Here is a 22380-nt window from a genome sequence, read left to right on the forward strand (position 1 = left end):
CCTCTCAAAAATGGGCAGTCCCTACAGGACAGTTCCTCCGATTACGCAGGAAATGTGACAAAATTGAAGACTTCAAAAGAGAGGCTGATGAATTACGGGCTCGCCTACTGGCAAGAGGGTACCCCAATAGAATCTTAATTACCGCCTACCATAGAGCGTTGGCTAAACATAGAAGAGATTTATTAAGTAAAAGAGATACAAAGGTGGTTGACACTGTCAACAAAATTACACAGCCCATTACAAGAATTGTTACCACATATGGAGCACATTTCAATGATGTCAAAAAAATCTTGAGCCGCCACTGGCATCTTCTGATGCGAGACCCAATAATACATAAATTTGTGGGTGACTACCCACATATGGCCGCTCGCAGATGCACCAATTTGAATGATCTACTCACAAGTAGTGAATTTAATTGGGATAGACGTAAAAAAAAGGAAAAAATACGGAAGGGAATGTACCAATGTGGGGGCTGTGATATGTGTAGATATGTTAACAAAGGGAATGTCTTTTATAACCATGACCGCTCTAAATCCTTCTATGTCAATGATTTCATCAACTGTTCCACTGAGAAAGTTATATATCAAATTAGATGTCCATGCGATCTGATTTACATTGGAAAAACCTACAGACCCCTAAACGTAAGAATAGGGGAACATATATCTAATATCAGAAGCACAACCATTGATAAAAGAAAATTAAATCCCCTAGCATTGCATTTCAAGTCAGTACATAACTCTGACCCAAGAGGACTAAAAGTGATGGGCATCTTTAAATTAAATATCAGCCCAAGAAGAGGCGATTATGATAAACAACTGTACAGAAAAGAATCATACTGGATCTATGAGTGTGGAAGTCTTTGCCCACATGGGCTGAATAAGGATATGAATATAAAGGCATTCCTCTCATAAACTAACTGACTGCATGATCCTGTGGCCTACTAATGCTGGAACGCTATCAGTAACATGTTTTTATAAGCATATTGCTAAACGTAACCTCTCTGCCTTCAGCGCATAAAAGGGAAGGCTTGGTTGCCAAGGCTACACGTCTGAGGAAATCCAAACAGGATGAAACGCATCACGTGAGCCCGTGACGCTGATCGGGTGGGTGGTTCTCTGGTCCTCCCCGTGCCTCCGTGCGCTTCCTCTCTCTCCACACAACGCGGAAGCACTTCACAGCGTGCGATGGCGAGCGGCTTCCCCCGACTTCAATCACCACAGCGGGTATTGTGAAACGCCGCCTGCCTACGGACATCCGTATATTCCATAGGGTCACGTGAGTGAATCAAAAAGCTGACGGCTTGCTGCAAATATACGGAGATTGAGAGGTTAGACACTAATCAGTGTCTGTAATGCGCACGTATATATACGTACATATAGAGGCGTGCTATACACACAGGTTGTAGGATGAAGATATCTTCTGCACTCAATCATGCTGTCACTGTTACTACGGATCTGTGAGTGGGCCCGAAGATAATTCATATACCTCTCAGAGCTGTCTTTAAAAAGGAGTGCACTCCAGGACTGCCTACTACATATATATGGCACAGGTGCCCTTTCTTGCTATCCATAGTGGTTTTAATGGGGGTATTTTTAAATGTTAGTGATGATTTTGTACGCAGTAATGATTAATAAAATGCTAATGAATTATATTTAACCGATGGCCTTGTGCTCCCTTATCCCACATATTAAGCCATGTTCTAACCATTTAGGGTGAGACGGCCGATTTAGGTGGTTTGGTGATATCCTGTATATTGTTTTTTGTTCGCATTTGATTTTAAACAAGTGTAACTCCGCCTGAGGCTCTTTTCACACTGTCCATCTTAGTGGACAATATCATCACATCATAGTACAATGCAAAGATATTCCCATAGGGCTATCACATGAATTGTAGTGCAACACATTCTGTTGGAGTAACACAGTATGCAGTGCGTTACAGTGGCAGTAAGGCATACTTTCAACGTACTGTATGCCGGTGTAGTGCCGAGTTGTCCTACTTTGTCGAAATGTACTACCTGGTCTAATCTGGTAGTGTCCATCGATAGACAAGGTGTCTAAATATGCAATTTTATCGAGATATGCTACTGGTCTGCCTAACTTACTCACCCTTCTCCACTCGTAACCCTAACTCTACCCCCTCTCCTATCCTAACACTAACCCTCCCATCTGTTCTCCTAACGCTAACCTCCCTTTTCTACTCCTAACACTAACCTACAACCCCTCCTAACCTGCTCCTATGGGATGCTTAGTAGTAGTTATTATCGACAAGCCGGCGGAAGGATATCAGGCAAACTGAGCTCAAGTGCTGGTGCACATGCCCAGATCGGATTTCAGCATGTCTCGATAGGAAGCATAAATCGGCATTACACCGGCACAATGCAACTTTTTGAACTCTTATCGCAACACCAAGTGAACAGTTTCAAATGAGCCTAATGCCTGGTACACACCATGCAATTTCCGATAGATGGGTCGAATTGATTATTTCCGACAGGTCTGATCTGATTTCCGATCACTTCTATACAAAATCAATCAGAAAAATGATCCGAAATCAGATCATACCTATCTGAAGGGAAATTGCATGGTTGTATCAGGCATAACAATCTCTATAGAAGTGTTGTGAAATCCAGTTTACCATTTAATTGTTTGCACAGCTAGTACAAGCTACCAGTTACGGTAATTAATTAGGGTTGGTTCACATGAACAGTTCTGCAATGCTAAACGATGGCTGCGGCTCTAATCGCTTAACGCTGTCCATTCAGTTGAATGGACAGCTGTTGGTGCTATCGCTTGCTGCCTTTTGCGCAACGGTTGTGTTTCGATTTCAGTTTTTGCTGTCATCTGCCCAGTGCTTAGCCGATCTTTGTTTACCGACATGCTTCCATGTCCCCACTGCGGGAATGAAAAATGTCACACCGGGAAGTAGGGCTGCACGATTTTAGGGAAAAATCGAAATTGCGATTTTTCTCTCAGAAATTGCAATTTCGATTTTTCCCCGATTTTTTTTTTTCAAATGCTGGGGGGGGGGGGGGGGAAGAGGTTGGTCCGCACTGCCCGGTCCTGTCCGTAATACTTTGCTTCTGGCCCCGCTGTGCGCGGATTGGCCAGAAGCAGTGAATATGTATGAGAGTTAATGAGCGGGGAAGGGGGGGCGGATCCACTCCAGCAAGCGGCCGGGCACATGCAGCATTACCAATCACTGGCTAGCGATTAAATGACGGCAGCGGTAGGCGGAGCTGTATGCTCTGTACAGCTCCGCCTACCACTGCCGTCATTCCATCGCTAGCCAGTGATAGGTAATGCTGTATGATGTGCCTGGCCGCTCGCTCAAGTGGATCCGCCCCCCGCTCATTAACACTCATACATATTCACTGCTTCTGGCCAATCCGCGCACAGCGGGGCTAGAAGCAGTGAATATGTATGAGCGTTAATGAGCGGGGGGCGGATCCACTAGAGCGAGCGGCCAGGCACATCATACAGCATTAACTATCACTGGCTAGCGATGGAATGACGGCAGTGGTAGGCGGAGCTGTACAGAGCATACAGCTCCGCCTACCGCTGCCGTCATTCCATGCTAGCCAGTGATTGGTAATGCTGTATGTGCCCGGCCGCTCGCTGGAGTGGATCCGCCCCCCCCCCCCGCTCATTAACTCTCATACATATTCACTGCTTCTGGCCAATCCGCGCACAGCGGGGCCAGAAGCAAAGTATTAAACAGCAGACCGAAAAAAACGATGGTACTGACGATCAGCAGATCGTCTTGCCACGAACCGCGGTTTCGGTTTTAAACCGAAAAACCGTGCAGCCCTACCGGGAAGCACAGCCGAAAGCCGTCAAATTATTTTCTGCAAACTTGCAGAAAAGCATTTGGAATGAGACACCGGGCTGCCGCTGGCAGCTGGTTCAGATAGACTGGTCTGTCTGAACCAGCCTTCAATCGCTTATCAAATAATGGTCTGTGAGATACTTTGGAGTTGATGAAGATTTATGAAAATGTACGCATGTTGAAAATGTACCAATAGAATCCTGACATGGCATTCTTTTGGTCCATTTTCAAGCTGCATATATTTTCACAACCTTGCATAAACTCAGGATTATTTGTATCTCATTGACCATCCCTATTCACATCATCCTCATACAACATTGTCATCTTTGGCAGTAGCATCATCTACTGTATGCGCAGCTTATGGGGACAGCAATCGGGAACAAAATGGCACCACAGTATGCCAGCCAATTTGGGAATGACCAGGAGTGGATATTTCTTCAAGCAAACCAACTGGGGACACAAGTAGTTTTGAAGGCTGCCCAAGGAGTGCCAAAGAGCTATTCATCCTAGCAGGTTGAATAACTTCAACTGGGGACATCGCAAGAACGACAGGACGGACTTGGAAGGCTCTGTGCAGTATCCATAGCTTTCCCTCTACTTAGGTATATACTGTATCAAACACTTCAGATTCCTTTTAATATCACTCAGCAGAAACCACTTATAGATCTGGATTCTACCAACCGGCAGCCTCAACTAATAAACTGTTAAGAGGCTACTCATCGAGATGTGCCTCAATCATTCTGCAGAGTAGCGCACAGCAGGGCCGGGTCGAGGTAGAGGCGAGAGAGGCTCCAGCCTCAGGGCGCAGTGTAGGAGGGGGCGCACAGTTCACTCAGCTTTCATTCCACTATTGTGTTTGAAGCAGAGAAATAAGAAAAAGGGATACATGGCAGAGACTGCAAGCCAGATAACTAGAGATTAAGGTGTTGGGGGCCCTGGGGTGCCTCTTAGTCTAAAAGCAATCAGTATGTGATGGCTGGAGTGGGAGGGATGGGGGGGGGCGCATTTTGGTGTCTCAGCCTTGGGGGCTGGAAGACCTTGTCCCAGCTCTGCCCATTTATACTAAATACTCCTCCATTTATACTTAATACTCCCCCATATATACTAAATACTTCCCTATTTATACTTAATACTCCCCCATTTATACTAAATACTTCCCCATTTATACTAAATACTCCCCCATTTATACTTAACACTCCCCCATTTATACGAAATATCCCTCATTTATACTTAATACTACTCCATTTATACTAAATACTCCCCCATTTATACTTAATACTCACCCATGTATACTAAATACTCCCCCATTTATACTTAATTCTCCCCCATTTATACTAAATACTTCCCCTTATACTAAATACTCCTCCATTTATACTAAATACTCCCCCATGTATACTTAATACTCCCCCATTTATACTAAATACTTCCCCTTATACTAAATACTCCTCCATTTATACTTAATACTCCCCCATTTATACTTAATACTCCCCCATTTATACTAAATATCCCTCATTTATACTTAATACTCCCCTATTTATACTTAATACTCACCCATGTATACTAAATACTCCCCCATTTATACTTAATACTCCCCCATTTATACTTAATACTCCCCAATTTATACTAAATATCCCCCATTTATACTTAATACTCCCCCATTTATACTAAATACTTCCCTATTTATACTTAATATTCCCCCATTTATACTAAATACTTCCCCTTATACTAAAATACTCCCCCATTTATACTAAATACTGCACCATTTATACTTAATACTCCGCCATTTATACTTAATGCTCCACCATTTATACTTCATACTCCCCCATTTATACTAAATACTTCCCCATTTATACTAAATACTTCCCCATTTATACTAAATACTTCCCCATTTATACTTAATACTCCCCTATTTATACTAAATACTCCCCCATTTATACTTAATACTCCCCTAGTTATACTAAATACTCCCCCATTTATACTAAATACTCCCCCATTTATACTGAATACTACATTTATATCCTGGACAGACTGTTGCTTCCTGATGTCCTACCAAATCGTTGATACAACCTTATAATGTGGGTTGTCACCAGCTGGTAAGCCTCTTTCCTTTTTTGGGTATCCATGATTGCAGAGCTGTGCCGTGACCCCCATACTTATTGTGGTGGAGATTTACCTGCTCTTATTCTTTGTTGAAGACTCGTCTTTTGTTTTTGGACTCTGCGCTGATCATATATAATATACTTAATACTCCACCATGTATACAAAATACTCCTCCATTTATACAAAATACTCCGCCATTTATACTTAATTCTCCCCCATTTATACTAAATACTTCCCCTTATACTAAATGCTCCCCCATTTATACTAAATACTCCCCCATTTATACTTAATACTCCCCCATTTATACAAAATACTCCCCCATTTATACAAAATACTCCCCCATTTATACTTAATACTCCCCCATTTATACAAAATACTCCGCCATTTATACAAAATACTCCCCCATTTATACTTAATACTCCCCCATTTATACTAAATACATCCCCTTATACTAAATGCTCCCCCATTTATACTAAATACTCCCTCATTTATACTTAATACTCCACCATTTATACAAAATACTCCGCCATTTATACAAAATACTCCCCCATTTATACTTAATTCTCCCCATTTATACGAAATACTTCCCCATTTATACTAAATACTCCCCCTTGTACTAAATACTCCCACATTTATACTTTAGTAGTGAATCAAGCCCACTGTGTTCATTAAAGCAAACTTAGCAGTACATTTTAAAAACATCTTAAATGAACCTCCCCCTAAGGAAGGTTTGTTAATTTTGGGGACTTTGGAGGGGGCAGCAAGCATTTACTTACCTACAGGGAGCTGCTCAGTATCCCCCCTCCCCATCCATATGAAGGTCTCCACTTTCTATCCCCCAGGCTCATTAAAAGTGTGATTAATGAACCAATAAAAAATGCAGTGGGACGGAAAGGTTTCACTAAGTGTCTGGACTGTTTTGGATGTAGAAATACTAGAAGTCCAAAATTGTTCCAGGATCATTTTAGATCCAATTGCACAGGGGAAACTTTTAAAATGAGTGATTCTTACAGTTGTAACACTGAGTATGTGATCTACATGCTGGAGTGCCCTTGTGGGCTTCAGTATGTGGGTCAAACTACTAGGTCTTTTAAAAGAAGATTATATGAGCATGTCCATAAAATTCAAAAAGGGCATAAAGATCATAAGGTACCTTTACATTTTCTGGAAGCCCATGGGAAAGATTGCTCTGGCCTTAATTATTGTGTATTGGAGAATATAAATAATCATTGGAGGGGAGTAGATAGAGAAAGGGAGTTGCTTAAGCGGGAGACCAAATGGATATTGAGGTTAAGAACTATGTTTCCGGAAGGACTGAATATGGAATATAACATGAATTGTTTTATAGCTACTGATTAGTTAGAGTTCTTTTTTAAATGAGTGAGTGGTATGAATGAGGGATGAATGGAGGTTCTCAATCTGTGAAGTACTTGTAATATGTGAAGAATCCAGGATAATACATATTATGTAATGTTTTATGATGTATTTTTATTGTGATGTATAACAGTATTGTGGAAACGGGCAGGCGCAGGCGCAGTAAGCTGGTGGGCGCGACGCGCTATAGCTATAAAGGGAAGCGCCGTAGCCCGTGACATTTGACCCCTTGAGAAAGTCACGTGGACGAAACCGGTTGGGGAGGAGCTACAGGACGCGTGAGGGATTGCGGAGGTGCGCGGATGTCAGTTGGACGGCGGTATTGCGTGGAGGAATCAGCCGGACGCTGCCCGCTATCTTAACAAACCCTGCGCTTACTTGTATGCCTGTCATAGACATACATTGTTGACACGTGAGTGTAACAGCTTGTGTTTTTAATGGAATAAACATTTTTAAAAGTGAACTGGATTACGCTATGTGGAGCTTGTTTATGCTTTTTACCTTTGAGGATTTGAGGAGGCGGCAGTGAAGAGCCCACATATGACCAGACGGGCTGATTGATTGACTGTACGCATATGATCATTTAGTATGATCTAAGGAGCTGGTGAGTGATCTCACAAGCGGTGTGGTGGTGGATTGAGAAGATTACAAGTCACATTGAAAAGGATTGAGAACTTTTTATTGCGCTGATTACTATAGACTTTTTATTTGAGATTTATTAATTGACATTGAGGCATCAATTGAAATCGGCAGCATTATCAGGATTGTGTGGTGTGTGTGGAGCTGCGCACGGATATCTTTGTTTTTTGTTTCACTTTCTATCCCCCGCCCACTGCAGAACCATAGATTCTCACAGTTTTGTCCTATGTCCCCCGCCGCACAATGCATGCTGGTAGATGTAGTTCCCATTGATGGGATTACATCTCCTGGTTGGCAGATGTAGCTAGATTAATGAACTACATCTCCCAGCATGGATCTTGCGTCCCCGTCATGCATTTCACGTCTGGGAACATGGGATGAAAATACATGAACCTGTGTTTCTGTGGCATGGGAGGATAGTTGGAGGAAGTTGGAGGCTTCCATATGGGAGGGGGGAGAGCTTTGAAGCAGCCCCCTGTAGGTAAGTACAGTGGCTTGCAAAAGTATTTAGCCCCCTTGAAGTTTTCCACATTTTGTCACATTACTGCCACAAACTTGAATCAATTTTATTGGAATTTCACATGAAAGACCAATACAAAGTGGTGTACACGTGAGAAGTGGAATAAAAATCATACATGATTCCAAACATTTTTTACAAATCAATAACTGCAAAGTGGTGTGTGCGTAATTATTCAGCCCCCTTTGGTCTGAGTGCAGTCAGTTGCCCATAGACATTGCCTGATGAGTGCTAATGGCTAAATAGAGTGCACCTGTGTGTAATCTAATGTCAGTACAAATACATCTGCTCTGTGACGACCTCAGAGGTTGTCTAAAAGAATATTGGGAGCAACAACACCATGAAGTCCAAAGAACACACCAGACAGGTCAGGGATAAAGTTATTGAGAAATTTAAAGCAGGCTTAGGCTACAAAAGGATTTCCAAAGCCTTGAACATCCCATGGAGCACTGTTCAAATGATCATTCAGAAATGGAAGGAGTATGGCACAACTGTAAACCTACCAAGACTAGGCTGTCCACCTAAACTCACAGGCCGAACAAGGAGAGCGCTGATCAAAAATGCAGTCGAGAGGCCCATGGTGACTCAGGACGAGCTGCAGAGATCTACAGCTCAGGTGGAGGAATCTGTCCATAGGACAACTATTAGTCATGCACTGCACAAAATTGGCCTTTATGGAAGAGTGGCAAGAAGAAAGCCATTTTAACAGAAAAGCATAAGAAGTCCCGTTTGCAGTTTGCCACAAGCCATGTGGGGGACACAGCAAACATGTGGAAGAAGGTGCTCTGGTCAGATGAGACCAAAACTGAACTTTTTGGCCAAAATGCAAAACGCTATGTGTGGCAGAAAACTAACACTGCACATCACTCTGAACACACCATCCCCACTGTCATATATGGTGGTGGCAGTATCATGCTCTGGGGGTGCTTCTCTTCAGCAGGGACAGGGAAGCGGGTCAGAGTTGATGGGAAGATGGATGGAGCCAAATAAAGGGCAATCTTGGAAGAAAACCTCTTGGAGTCTGCAAAATACTTGAGACTGGGGCGGAGGTTCACCTTCCAGCAGGACAACGACCCTAAACATAAAGCAAGGGCAACAATGGAATGGTTTAAAACAAAACATATCCATGTGTTTAGAATGGCCCAGTCAAAGTCCAGATCTAAATCCAATCGAAAATCTGTGGCAAGATCTGAAAACTGCTGTTCACAAACGCTGTCCATCTAATCTGACTGAGCTGGAGCGGTTTTGCAAAGAAGAATCAACAAGGTTTTCAGTCTCTAGATGTGCAAAGCTGGTAGAGACATACCCTAAAAGACTGGCAGCTGTAACTGCAGCAAAAGGTAGTTCTACAAAGTATTGACTCAGGGGGGCTGAATAATTACGCACACCCCACTTTGCAGTTATTTATTTGTAAAAAATGTTTGGAATCATGTATGATTTTCGTTCCACGTCTCACGTGTACACCACTTTGTATTGGTCTTTCACGTGGAATTCCAATAAAATTGATTCATGTTTGTGGCAGTACTGTGACAAAATGTGGAAAACTTCAAGGGGGCCGAATACTTTTGCAACCCACTGTAAATTCCAGCTGAGTATATTTCTGAGCTTAGGAGCACCCAGGTGCTCAGTATGCTTTAAAGCCTAGGTTCTCAACGTGTGGTACACGTACCCCAGGGGGTACTTCTGATGGTTCCAGGGAGTACTCACGCTTGATATACGTAACCAAGAATAACAAATTTAGAGTTTTAGAAAATGATAAATCTTATTTAAACACCACCAAATTAGTGTTTTAGCTCATTGAAAGCAATAGTAAATGTTTGGAAATGGTTTAGAATCAATTATCATGTACTAGGATTAAATATATATTTGTCAAGGGGTGCTTGTGATAATGTTTAGTATGCTAGGGGGTTCTTGGTAAGCACAGGCTTTTAAAAGGGGTACATACCAATAAAATTTTGAGAAACACTGCTTTAAAGTGAACCTTAAGTCACCTAAAAAAAATGAGATGAACTCACCTGGGGCTTCCCTCAGCCCCCAGCAGACGATCGGTGCCCTCGCAGCTCCGCTCCGATGTCCCAGGACCCGCCGGCGACGACTTCCGGTTTCGCCGTCACCGGCCGACAGGCATGGGAACGCGAGTGATTGTTCGCGTTCCCAGCCTGTATATCGCCCCCTATGCTGCTATTGCGGCCAGGAGGCCACAATAGCAGCATAGGGGGCGATATACAGGCTGGGAACGCGAACAATCACTCGCGTTCCCATGCCTGTCGGCCGGTGACGGCGAAACCGGAAGTCGTCGCCGGCGGGTCCTGGGACATCGGAGCGGAGCTGCGAGGGCACCGATCGTCTGCTGGGGGCTGAGGGAGGCCCCAGGTGAGTTCATCTCATTTTTTTTAGGTGACTTAAGGTTCGCTTTAAAGGATACCTGAGCTGTAATCAAAGAGTCCCCTTTTAATTACTTGGGGATCCTTCCAGCTCCATTGTCTTGTAGGTCTCTTGCTGTCCTCTTGGTCCACTTCCTTGATCGGCTGTGCAGGCCGGTAAAGTCTGCTACTTATCACAACTGCGCATGTGCTGACCTGGCAGTGCACCTCGTTGATTGCTCTCCCGTGGCCAGAAGCACATATATATATTAAGCAGTAGTACTATATAAGCAGTACGCCGACCAGAGGATTTTTCAGGGCCAGTTGCAGGCGAACGAGGAGGCGACTGCGGGCGACGAGGGAGCGATCAGGCCAGAGGGGGCTAGAGGAAGCCCCAGGTTTGTATATTTTTTAAATTTCATCCCATGTCAGGTACACTTTAAATGGTGGCACTAAGTCTATTATACCCCACAAAGTTTATTTAGGATGGGTCTGAGTACTTCTAATGAATGTTCTCATTGTAAATTCTCCTAGGGCTCAGATACACCATAAGCGTTTTTTTTTTAAGCGCTTATTGGCCTCCAGAGCTTTTTAAAAAATGCACCCTTACATTAAAATCACAGTAAAATCGTGATTATGGTAAAAATCACACGATTTTAACGTGATCGCAATTTTCATGTAAGTTCAATGGGAGCGGTTTATAAAAGGCTGCCAAAAAGCGCTCAGAAAACCGCTTATAGGGCTTGATTCACTAAACCGTCCTAACTCATAGCACGGCTGCGCTAGCGTTTTTGCGCGTGTTTCCGCGCGCAATCGCAATTTTTTGCTTGCAATAGGGAATATTCACGCGCAATCGCAAATTTCCGTAATTCACGATTGTGCGTGAAAACGCTAGCATGGCCGTGCTATGAGTTGCTACCTCTCCTATACCTAACACTAACCTCTCCTCTCCTATAGCTAGCACTAACCTCTCCTATAACTAGCACTAACCTCTCCTATACCCAACACTAACCTCTCCTCTCCTATACTTAACACTAATAGCTCCTATAACTAGCACTAACCTCTCCTAAACCTAACACTAGCCTCTCCTATACCTAGCACTAGCCTCTCCTATAGCTAGCACTAACCTCTCCTCTCCTATACCTAACACTAATAGCTCTTATAACTAGCACTAACCTCTCCTATAGCTAGCACTAACCTCTCCTCTCCTATACCTAACACTAACCTCTCCTATAGCTAGCATTAACCTCTCCTATACCTAACACTAACCTCTCCTCTCCTATAGCTAGCACTAACCTCTCCTATAACTAGCACTAACCTCTCCTACACCTAACACTAACCTCTCCTATAGCTAGCACTAACCTCTCCTATACCTAACACTAACCTCTCCTCTCCTATACCTAACACTAACCTCTCCTATAGCTAGCACTAACCTCTCCTATACCTAACACTAACCTCTCCTATAGCTAGCACTAACCTCTCCTCTCCTATACCTAACACTAACCTCTCCTCTCCTATACCTAACACCAACCTCTCCTATACCTAACACTAACCTCTCCTATAGCTAGCACTAACCTCTCCTATACCTAACACTAACCTCTCCTATAGCTAGCACTAACCTCTCCTACACCTAACACTAACCTCTCCTATAGCTAACATGAACCTCTCCTCTCCTATACCTAACACTAACCTCTCCTATACCTAACACTAACCTCTCCTCTCCTATACCTAACACTAACCTCTCCTATAGCTAGCACTAACCTCTCCTATACCTAACACTAACCTCTCCTATAGCTGACACTTACCTCTCCTATAGCTGACACTTACCTCTCCTATAGCTAACACTAACCTCTCCTATACCTAACACTAACCTCTCCTATACCTAGCACTAACCTCTCCTCTCCTATACCTAACACTAACCTCTCCTATAGCTAACACTAACCTCTCCTCTCCTATACCTAACACTAACCTCTCCTATAGCTAGCACTAACCTCTCCTATAGCTAACACTAACCTCTCCTATAGCTAACACTAACCTCTCCTATAGCTAGCACTAACCTCTTCTCTCCTATACATAACACTAACCTCTCCTATAGTTAGCACTAACCTCTCCTATACATAACACTAACCTCTCCTATGCTTAACACTAACCTCTCCTATACCTAACACTAACCTCTCCTCATCTCCTATAGCTAACATTAACCTCTCCTCTCCTATACCTAACACTAACCTCTCCTATACCTAGCACTAACCTCCTCTCCTATAGCTAGCACTAACCTCTCCTCTCCTATACCTAACACTAACCTCTTCTATAGCTAGCATTAACCTCTCCTATACCTAGCACTAATCTCTCCTATACCTAGCACTAACCTCTCCTATACCTAACACCAACCTCTCCTATACCTAACACTAACCTCTCCTATAGCTAGCACTAACCTCTCCTATACCTAACACTAACCTCTCCTATAGCTAGCACTAACCTCTCCTCTCCTATACCTAACACTAACCTCTCCTCTCCTATACCTAACACCAACCTCTCCTATACCTAACACTAACCTCTCCTATAGCTAGCACTAACCTCTCCTATACCTAACACTAACCTCTCCTATAGCTAGCACTAACCTCTCCTACACCTAACACTAACTTCTCCTATAGCTAACATGAACCTCTCCTCTCCTATACCTAACACTAACCTCTCCTATACCTAACACAAACCTCTCCTCTCCTATACCTAACACTAACCTCTCCTCTCCTATACCTAACACTAACCTCTCCTATAGCTAGCACTAACCTCTCCTATACCTAACACTAACCTCTCCTATAGCTGACACTTACCTCTCCTATAGCTGACACTTACCTCTCCTATAGCTAACACTAACCTCTCCTATACCTAACACTAACCTCTCCTATACCTAGCACTAACCTCTCCTCTCCTATACCTAACACTAACCTCTCCTATAGCTAACACTAACCTCTCCTCTCCTATACCTAACACTAACCTCTCCTATAGCTAGCACTAACCTCTCCTATAGCTAACACTAACCTCTCCTATAGCTAACACTAACCTCTCCTATAGCTAGCACTAACCTCTTCTCTCCTATACATAACACTAACCTCTCCTATAGTTAGCACTAACCTCTCCTATACATAACACTAACCTCTCCTATGCTTAACACTAACCTCTCCTATACCTAACACTAACCTCTCCTCCTCTCCTATAGCTAACATTAACCTCTCCTCTCCTATACCTAACACTAACCTCTCCTATACCTAGCACTAACCTCTCCTCTCCTATAGCTAGCACTAACCTCTCCTCTCCTATACCTAACACTAACCTCTTCTATAGCTAGCATTAACCTCTCCTATACCTAGCACTAATCTCTCCTATACCTAGCACTAACCTCTCCTCTCCTATACCTAACACTAACCTCTCCTATAGCTAGCATTAACCTCTCCTATACCTAGCACTAACCTCTCCTATACCTAGCACTAACCTCTCCTCTCCTATACCTAACATTAACCTCTCCTCTCCTATACCTAACACTAACCTCTCCTATACCTAACACTAACCTCTCCTCTCCTATAGCTAGCATTAACCTCTCCTAAACCTAACACTAACCTCTCCTCTCCTATAGCTAGCACTAACTTCTCCTATACTTAACACTAACATCTCCTATAACTAGCACTAACCTCTCCTATAGCTAGCACTCTCCTCTCCTATACCTAACACTAACCTCTCCTATAGCTAGCATTAACCTCTCCTATACCTAACACTAACCTCTCCTCTCCTATACATAACACTAAGCTCTCCTCTCCTATACCTAACACTAACCTCTCCTATAGCTAGCACTAACCTCTCCTCTCCTATAGCTAGCACTAACCTCTCCTCTCCTATACCTAACACCAACTTCTCCTCTCCTAAACAAAACACTAGCCTCTCCTCTCCTATACCTAACACTAACCTCTCCTATACCTAACCTGTCCTCTCCTATACCTAACACTAACCTCTCCTCTCCTATACCTAACACTAACCTCTCCTATAGCTAGCACTAACCTCTCCTATAGCTAACACTAACCTCTCCTATAGCTAACACTAACCTCTCCTATACCTAACACTAACCTCTCCTATACCTAACACTAATCTCTCCTATACCTAACACTAACCTCTCTTCTCCTATACCTAACACTAACCTCTCCTATACCTAACACTAACCTCTCCTATAGCTAGCACTAACCTCTCCTCTCCTATACATAACACTAACCTCTCCTCTCCTATACCTAACACTAACCTCTCCTATAGCTAACACTAACCTCTCCTATAGCTAACATTAACCTCTCCTCTCCTATACCGAACACTAACCTCTCCTATAGTTAGCACTAACCTCTCCTATACCTAACACTAACCTCTCCTATACCTAACACTAACCTCTCCTATACCTAGCACTAACCTCTCCTCTCCTATACCTAACACTAATCTCTCCTATAGCTAGCATTAACCTCTCCTATACCTAGCACTAACCTCTCCTATACCTAGCACTAACCTCTCCTCTCCTATACCTAACACTAACCTCTCCTATACCTAACACTAACCTCTCCTATACCTAGCACAAACCTCTCCTCTCCTAAAGCTAGCACTAACCTCTCCTCTCCTATACCTAACACTAACCTCTCCTATAGCTAGCATTAACCTCTCCTATACCTAGCACTGACCTCTCCTATACCTTGCACTAACCTCTCCTCTCCTATACCTAACACTAACCTCTCCTATACCTAACACTAACCTCTCCTATAGCTAGCACTAACCTCTCCTCTCCTATACATAACACTAAGCTCTCCTCTCCTATACCTAACACTAACCTCTCCTCTCCTATACCTAACACTAACCTCTCCTATAGCTAGCACTAACCTCTCCTCTCCTATAGCTAGCACTAACCTCTCCTCTCCTATACAAAACACTAGCCTCTTCTCTCCTATACCTAACACTAACCTCTCCTATACCTAACCTGTCCTCTCCTATACCTAACACTAACCTCTCCTCTCCTATACCTAACACTAACCTCTCCTATACTTAACACTAACCTCTCCTATACCTAACACTAACCTCTCCTATAGCTAACACTAACCTCTCCTATAGCTAACACTAACCTCTCCTATAGCTAACACTAACCTCTCCTATACCTAACACTAACCTCTCCTATACCTAACACTAACCTCTCTTCTCTTATACCTAACACTAACCTCTCCTATACCTAACACTAACCTCTCCTATAGCTAGCCCTAACCTCTCCTCTCCTATACATAACACTAACCTCTCCTCTCCTATACCTAACACTAACCTCTCCTATAGCTAACACTAACCTCTCCTATACCTAACACTAACCTCTCCTATAGCTAACATTAACCTCTCCTCTCCTATACCTAACACTAACCTCTCCTATACCTAACACTACCCTCTCCTATAGTTAGCACTAACCTCTCCTATACCTAACACTAACCTCTCCTATACCTAACACTAACCTCTCCTATACCTAACACTAACCTCTCCTATACCTAACACTAACCTCTCCTATAGCTAACATTAACCTCTCCTCTCCTATACCTAACACTAACCTCTCCTATACCTAGCACTAACCTCTCCTATACCTAGCACTAACCTCACCTATACCTAACACTAACCTCTCCTATAGCTAGCATTAACCTCTCCTATACCTAGCACTAACCTCTCCTATACCTAGCACTGACCTCTCCTCTCCTATACCTAACACTAACCTCTCCTATACCTAACACTAACCTCTCCTATACCTAACACTAACCTCTCCTCTCCTATAGCTAGCACTAACCTCTCCTATACCCAACACTAACCTCTCCTATAGCTAGCATTAACCTCTCCTAAACCTAACACTAACCTCTCCTATACCTAGAACTAACCTCTCCTCTCCTATAGCTAGCACTAACCTCTCCTATACCTAACACTAACCTCTCCTATACCTAACACTAACCTCTCCTATAGCTAACATTAACCTCTCCTCTCCTATACCTAACACTAACCTCTCCTATACCTAGCACTAACCTCTCCTCTCCTAAAGCTAGCACTAACCTCTCCTCTCCTATACCTAACACTAACCTCTCCTATAGCTAGCACTAACCTCTCCTCTCCTATACATAACACTAAGCTCTCCTATACCTAACACTAACCTCTCCTCTCCTATACCTAACACTAACCTCTCCTATACCTAGCACTAACCTCTCCTCTCCTATAGCTAGCACTATCCTCTCCTCTACCTAACACTAACCTCTCCTATACCTAACACTAACCTCTCCTATACCTAACACTAACCTCTACTATACCTAACACTAACCTCTACTATACCTAACACTAACCTCTCCTATACCTAACACTAACCTCTCCTATACCTAACACTAACCTCTCCTATACCTAACACTAACCTCTCCTCTCCTATACCTAACACTAACCTCTCCTATAACTAGCACTAACCTCTCCCTATAGCTAGCACTAACCTCTCCTATAGCTAGCATTAGCCTAACCTCTCCCTATAGCTAGCACTAACCTCTCCTATAGCTAGCATTAGCCTCTCCTCTCCTATACCTAACACTAACCTCTCCTATACCTAACACTAACCTCTCCTATACCTAACACTAACCTCTCCTATACCTAACACTAACCTCTCCTCTCCTATACCTAACACTAACCTCTCCTATAACTAGCACTAACCTCTCCTATAGCTAGCATTAACCTCTCCTCTCCTATACCTAGCACTAACCTCTCCTATACCTAGCGCTAGCCTCTCCTCTCCTATACCTAACACTAACCTCTCCTATACCTAACACCAACCTCTCCTATACCTAGCACTAACCTCTCCTCTCCTATACCAAACACTAACCTCTCCTATACCTAACACTAACCTCTCCTATACCTAACACTAACCTCTCCTCTCCTATACCTAACACTAACCTCTCCTATAACTAGCACTAACCTCTCCTATAGCTAGCACTAACCTCTCCTCTCCTATACCTAGCACTAACCTCTCCTATAACTAGCACTAACCTCTCCTATAACTAGCACTAACCTCTCCTATAGCTAGCACTAACCTCTCCTATAGGTAGCACTAACCTCTCCTATAGCTAGCACTAACCTCTCCTCTCCTATACCTAACACCAACCTCTCCTCTCCTATACCTAACATTAACCTCTCCTCTCCTATACCTAACACTAACCTCTCCTATACCTAACACTAACCTCTCCTATACCTAACACCAACCTCTCCTATACCTAACACCAACCTCTCCTATACCTACCACTAACCTCTCCTCTCCTATACCTAACACTAACCTCTCCTATACCTAACACTAACCTCTCCTATACCTAACACTAACCTCTCCTATACCTAACACTAACCTCTCCTATACCTAGCACTAACCTCTCCTCTCCTATACCTAGCACTAACCTCTCCTCTCCTATACCTAACACTAACCTCTCCTCTCCTAAACCTAACACTAACCTCTCCTATAACTAGCACTAATCTCTCCTATAGCTAGCACTAACCTCTCCTATAGCTAGCATTAACCTCTCCTCTCCTATACCTAACACTAACCTGTCCTATACCTAACACTAACCTCTCCTATACCTAACACTAACCTCTCCTCTCCTATACCTAACACTAACCTCTCCTATAACTAGCACTAACCTCTCCTATAGCTAGCACTAACCTCTCCTATAGCTAGCATTAACCTCTCCTCTCCTATACCTAGCACTAACCTCTCCTATACCTAGCGCTAGCCTCTCCTCTCCTATAGCTAGCACTATCCTCTCCTCTCCTATACCTAACACTAACCTCTCCTATACCTAACACTAACCTCTCCTATACCTAACACTAACCTCTCCTCTCCTATACCTAACACTAACCTCTCCTATAACTAGCACTAACCTCTCCTATAACTAGCACTAACCTCTCCTATAGCTAGCACTAACCTCTCCTCTTCTATACCTAGCACTAACCTCTCCTATAACTAGCACTAACCTCTCCTATAACTAGCACTAACCTCCTATAGCTAGCACTAACCTCTCCTATAGCTAGCACTAACCTCTCCTCTCCTATACCTAACACCAACCTCTCCTCTCCTATACCTAACATTAACCTCTCCTCTCCTATACCTAACACTAACCTCTCCTATACCTAACACTAACACTAACCTCTCCTATACCTAACACCAACCTCTCCTATACCTAACACCAACCTCTCCTATACCTAGCACTAACCTCTCCTCTCCTATACCTAACACTAACCTCTCCTATACCTAACACTAACCTCTCCTATACCTAACACTAACCTCTCCTATACCTAGCACTAACCTCTCCTCTCCTATACCTAACACTAACCTCTCCTATACCTAACACTAACCTCTCCTCTCCTATACCTAACACTAACCTCTCCTATAACTAGCACTAACCTCTCCTATAGCTAGCACTAACCTCTCCTATAGCTAGCATTAACCTCTCCTCTCCTATACCTAGCACTAACCTCTCCTATACCTAGCGCTAGCCTCTCCTCTCCTATAGCTAGCACTATCCTCTCCTCTCCTATACCTAACACTAACCTCTCCTATACCTAACACTAACCTCTCCTATACCTAACACTAACCTCTCCTCTCCTATACCTAACACTAACCTCTCCTATAACTAGCACTAACCTCTCCTATAGCTAGCACTAACCTCTCCTCTCCTATAGCTAGCACTAACCTCTCCTATACCTAGCACTAACCTCTCCTATAACTAGCACTAACCTCTCCTATAACTAGCACTAACCTCTCCTATAGCTAGCACTAACCTCTCCTATAGCTAGCACTAACCTCTCCTCTCCTATACCTAACACCAACCTCTCCTCTCCTATACCTAACATTAACCTCTCCTCTCCTATACCTAACACTAACCTCTCCTATACCTAACACTAACACTAACCTCTCCTATACCTAACACCAACCTCTCCTATACCTAGCACTAACCTCTCCTCTCCTATACCTAACACTAACCTCTCCTATACCTAACACTAACCTCTCCTATACCTAACACTAACCTCTCCTATACCTAACACTAACCTCTCCTATACCTAGCACTAACCTCTCCTCTCCTATACCTAACACTAACCTCTCCTCTCCTATACCTAACACTAACCTCTCCTATACCTAACACCAACCTCTCCTCTCCTATACCTAACACCAACCTCTCCTCTCCTATACCTAACACGAACCTCTCCTCTCCTATACCTAACACTAACCTCTCCTATACCTAACACTAACCTCTCCTCTCCTATACCTAACACTAACCTCTCCTATACCTAACACCAACCTCTCCTATACCTAGCACTAACCTCTCCTCTCCTACACCGAACACGAACCTCTCCTATACCTAACACTAACCTCTCCTATACCTAACACCAACCTCTCCTCTCCTATACCTAACACTAACCTCTCCTATACCTAACACTAACCTCTCCTATAGCTAGCACTAACCTCTCCTCTCCTATACCTAACACCAACCTCTCCTATACCTAACACTAACCTCTCCTATACCTAACACCAACCTTTCCTATACCTAACACTAACCTCTCCTCTCCTATACCTAACACCAACCTCTCTTATACCTAACACTCACCTCTCCTATACCTAACACCAACCTCTCCTATACCTAACACCAACCTCTCCTATACCTAACACTAACCTCTCCTATACCTAACACTAACCTCTCCTATACCTAACACTAACCTCTCCTCTCCTATACCTAACAACAACCTCTCCTATACCTAACACTCACCTCTCCTATACCTAACACCAACCTCTCCTCTCCTATACCTAACACTAACCTCTCCTATACCTAGCACTAACCTCTCCTCTCCTAAAGCTAGCACTAACCTCTCCTCTCCTATACCTAACACTAACCTCTCCTATAGCTAGCATTAACCTCTCCTATACCTAACACTAACCTCTCCTATACCTAACACTAACCTCTCCTCTCCTATACCTAACAACAACCTCTCCTATACCTAACACTCACCTCTCCTATACCTAACACCAACCTCTCCTCTCCTATACCTAACACTAACCTCTCCTATACCTAGCACTAACCTCTCCTCTCCTAAAGTTAGCACTAACCTCTCCCTCTCCTATACCTAACACCAACCTCTCCTATACCTAACACTAACCTCTCCTATACCTAACACTAACCTCTCCTATACCTAACACTAACCTCTCCTATACCTAACACTAACCTCTCCTATACCTAACACTAACCTTTCCTCTCCTATACCTAACAACAACCTCTCTTATACCTAACACTAACCTCTCCTATACCTAACACCAACCTCTCCTATACCTAACACTAACCTCTCCTATACCTAGCACTAACCTCTCCTCTCCTATACCTAACACTAACCTCTCCTATACCTAACACTAACCTCTCCTATACCTAACACTAACCTCTCCTATACCTAACACTAACCTCTCCTATACCTAACACCAACCTCTCCTATACCTAACACCAACCTCTCCTATACCTAACACTAACCTCTCCTATACCTAACACTAACCTCTCCTCTCCTACACCTAGCACTAACCTCTCCTCTCCTATACCTAACACCAACCTCTCCTCTCCTATACCTAACACCAACCTCTCCTATACCTAACACTAACCTCTCCTATACCTAACACTAACCTCTCCTCTCCTATACCTAACACTAACCTCTCCTATACCTAACACCAACCTCTCCTATACCTAGCACTAACCTCTCCTCTCCTATCCCTAACACCAACCTCTCCTATACCTAACACTAACCTCTCCTATACCTAACACCAACCTCTCCTATACCTAACACTAACCTCTCCTATACCTAACACTAACCTCTCCTATACCTAACACTAACCTCTCCTCTCCTATACCTAACAACAACCTCTCCTATACCTAACACTAACCTCTCCTCTCCTATACCTAACACTAACCTCTCCTATACCTAGCACTAACCTCTCCTCTCCTATACCTAACACCAACCTCTCCTATACCTAACACTAACCTCTCCTATACCTAACACTAAGTAACCTCTCCTATACCTAACACCAACCTCTCCTATACCTAACACTAACCTCTCCTATACCTAACACTAACCTCTCCTCTCCTATACCTAACACTAACCTCTCCTATACCTAACACTAACCTCTCCTATACCTAACACTAACCTCTCCTATACCTAACACTAACCTCTCCTATACCTAACACTAACCTCTCCTCTCCTATACCTAACACTAACCTCTCCTATAACTAGCACTAACCTCTCCTATAGCTAGCACTAACCTCTCCTATAGCTAGCATTAACCTCTCCTCTCCTATACCTAGCACTAACCTCTCCTATACCTAGCGCTAGCCTCTCCTCTCCTATAGCTAGCACTATCCTCTCCTCTCCTATACCTAACACTAACCTCTCCTATACCTAACACTAACCTCTCCTCTCCTATACCTAACACTAACCTCTCCTATAACTAGCACTAACCTCTCCTATAGC

This window comes from Hyperolius riggenbachi, chromosome 10 (assembly GCF_040937935.1).
Source record: "Hyperolius riggenbachi isolate aHypRig1 chromosome 10, aHypRig1.pri, whole genome shotgun sequence".
NCBI lineage: Eukaryota > Metazoa > Chordata > Amphibia > Anura > Hyperoliidae > Hyperolius > Hyperolius riggenbachi.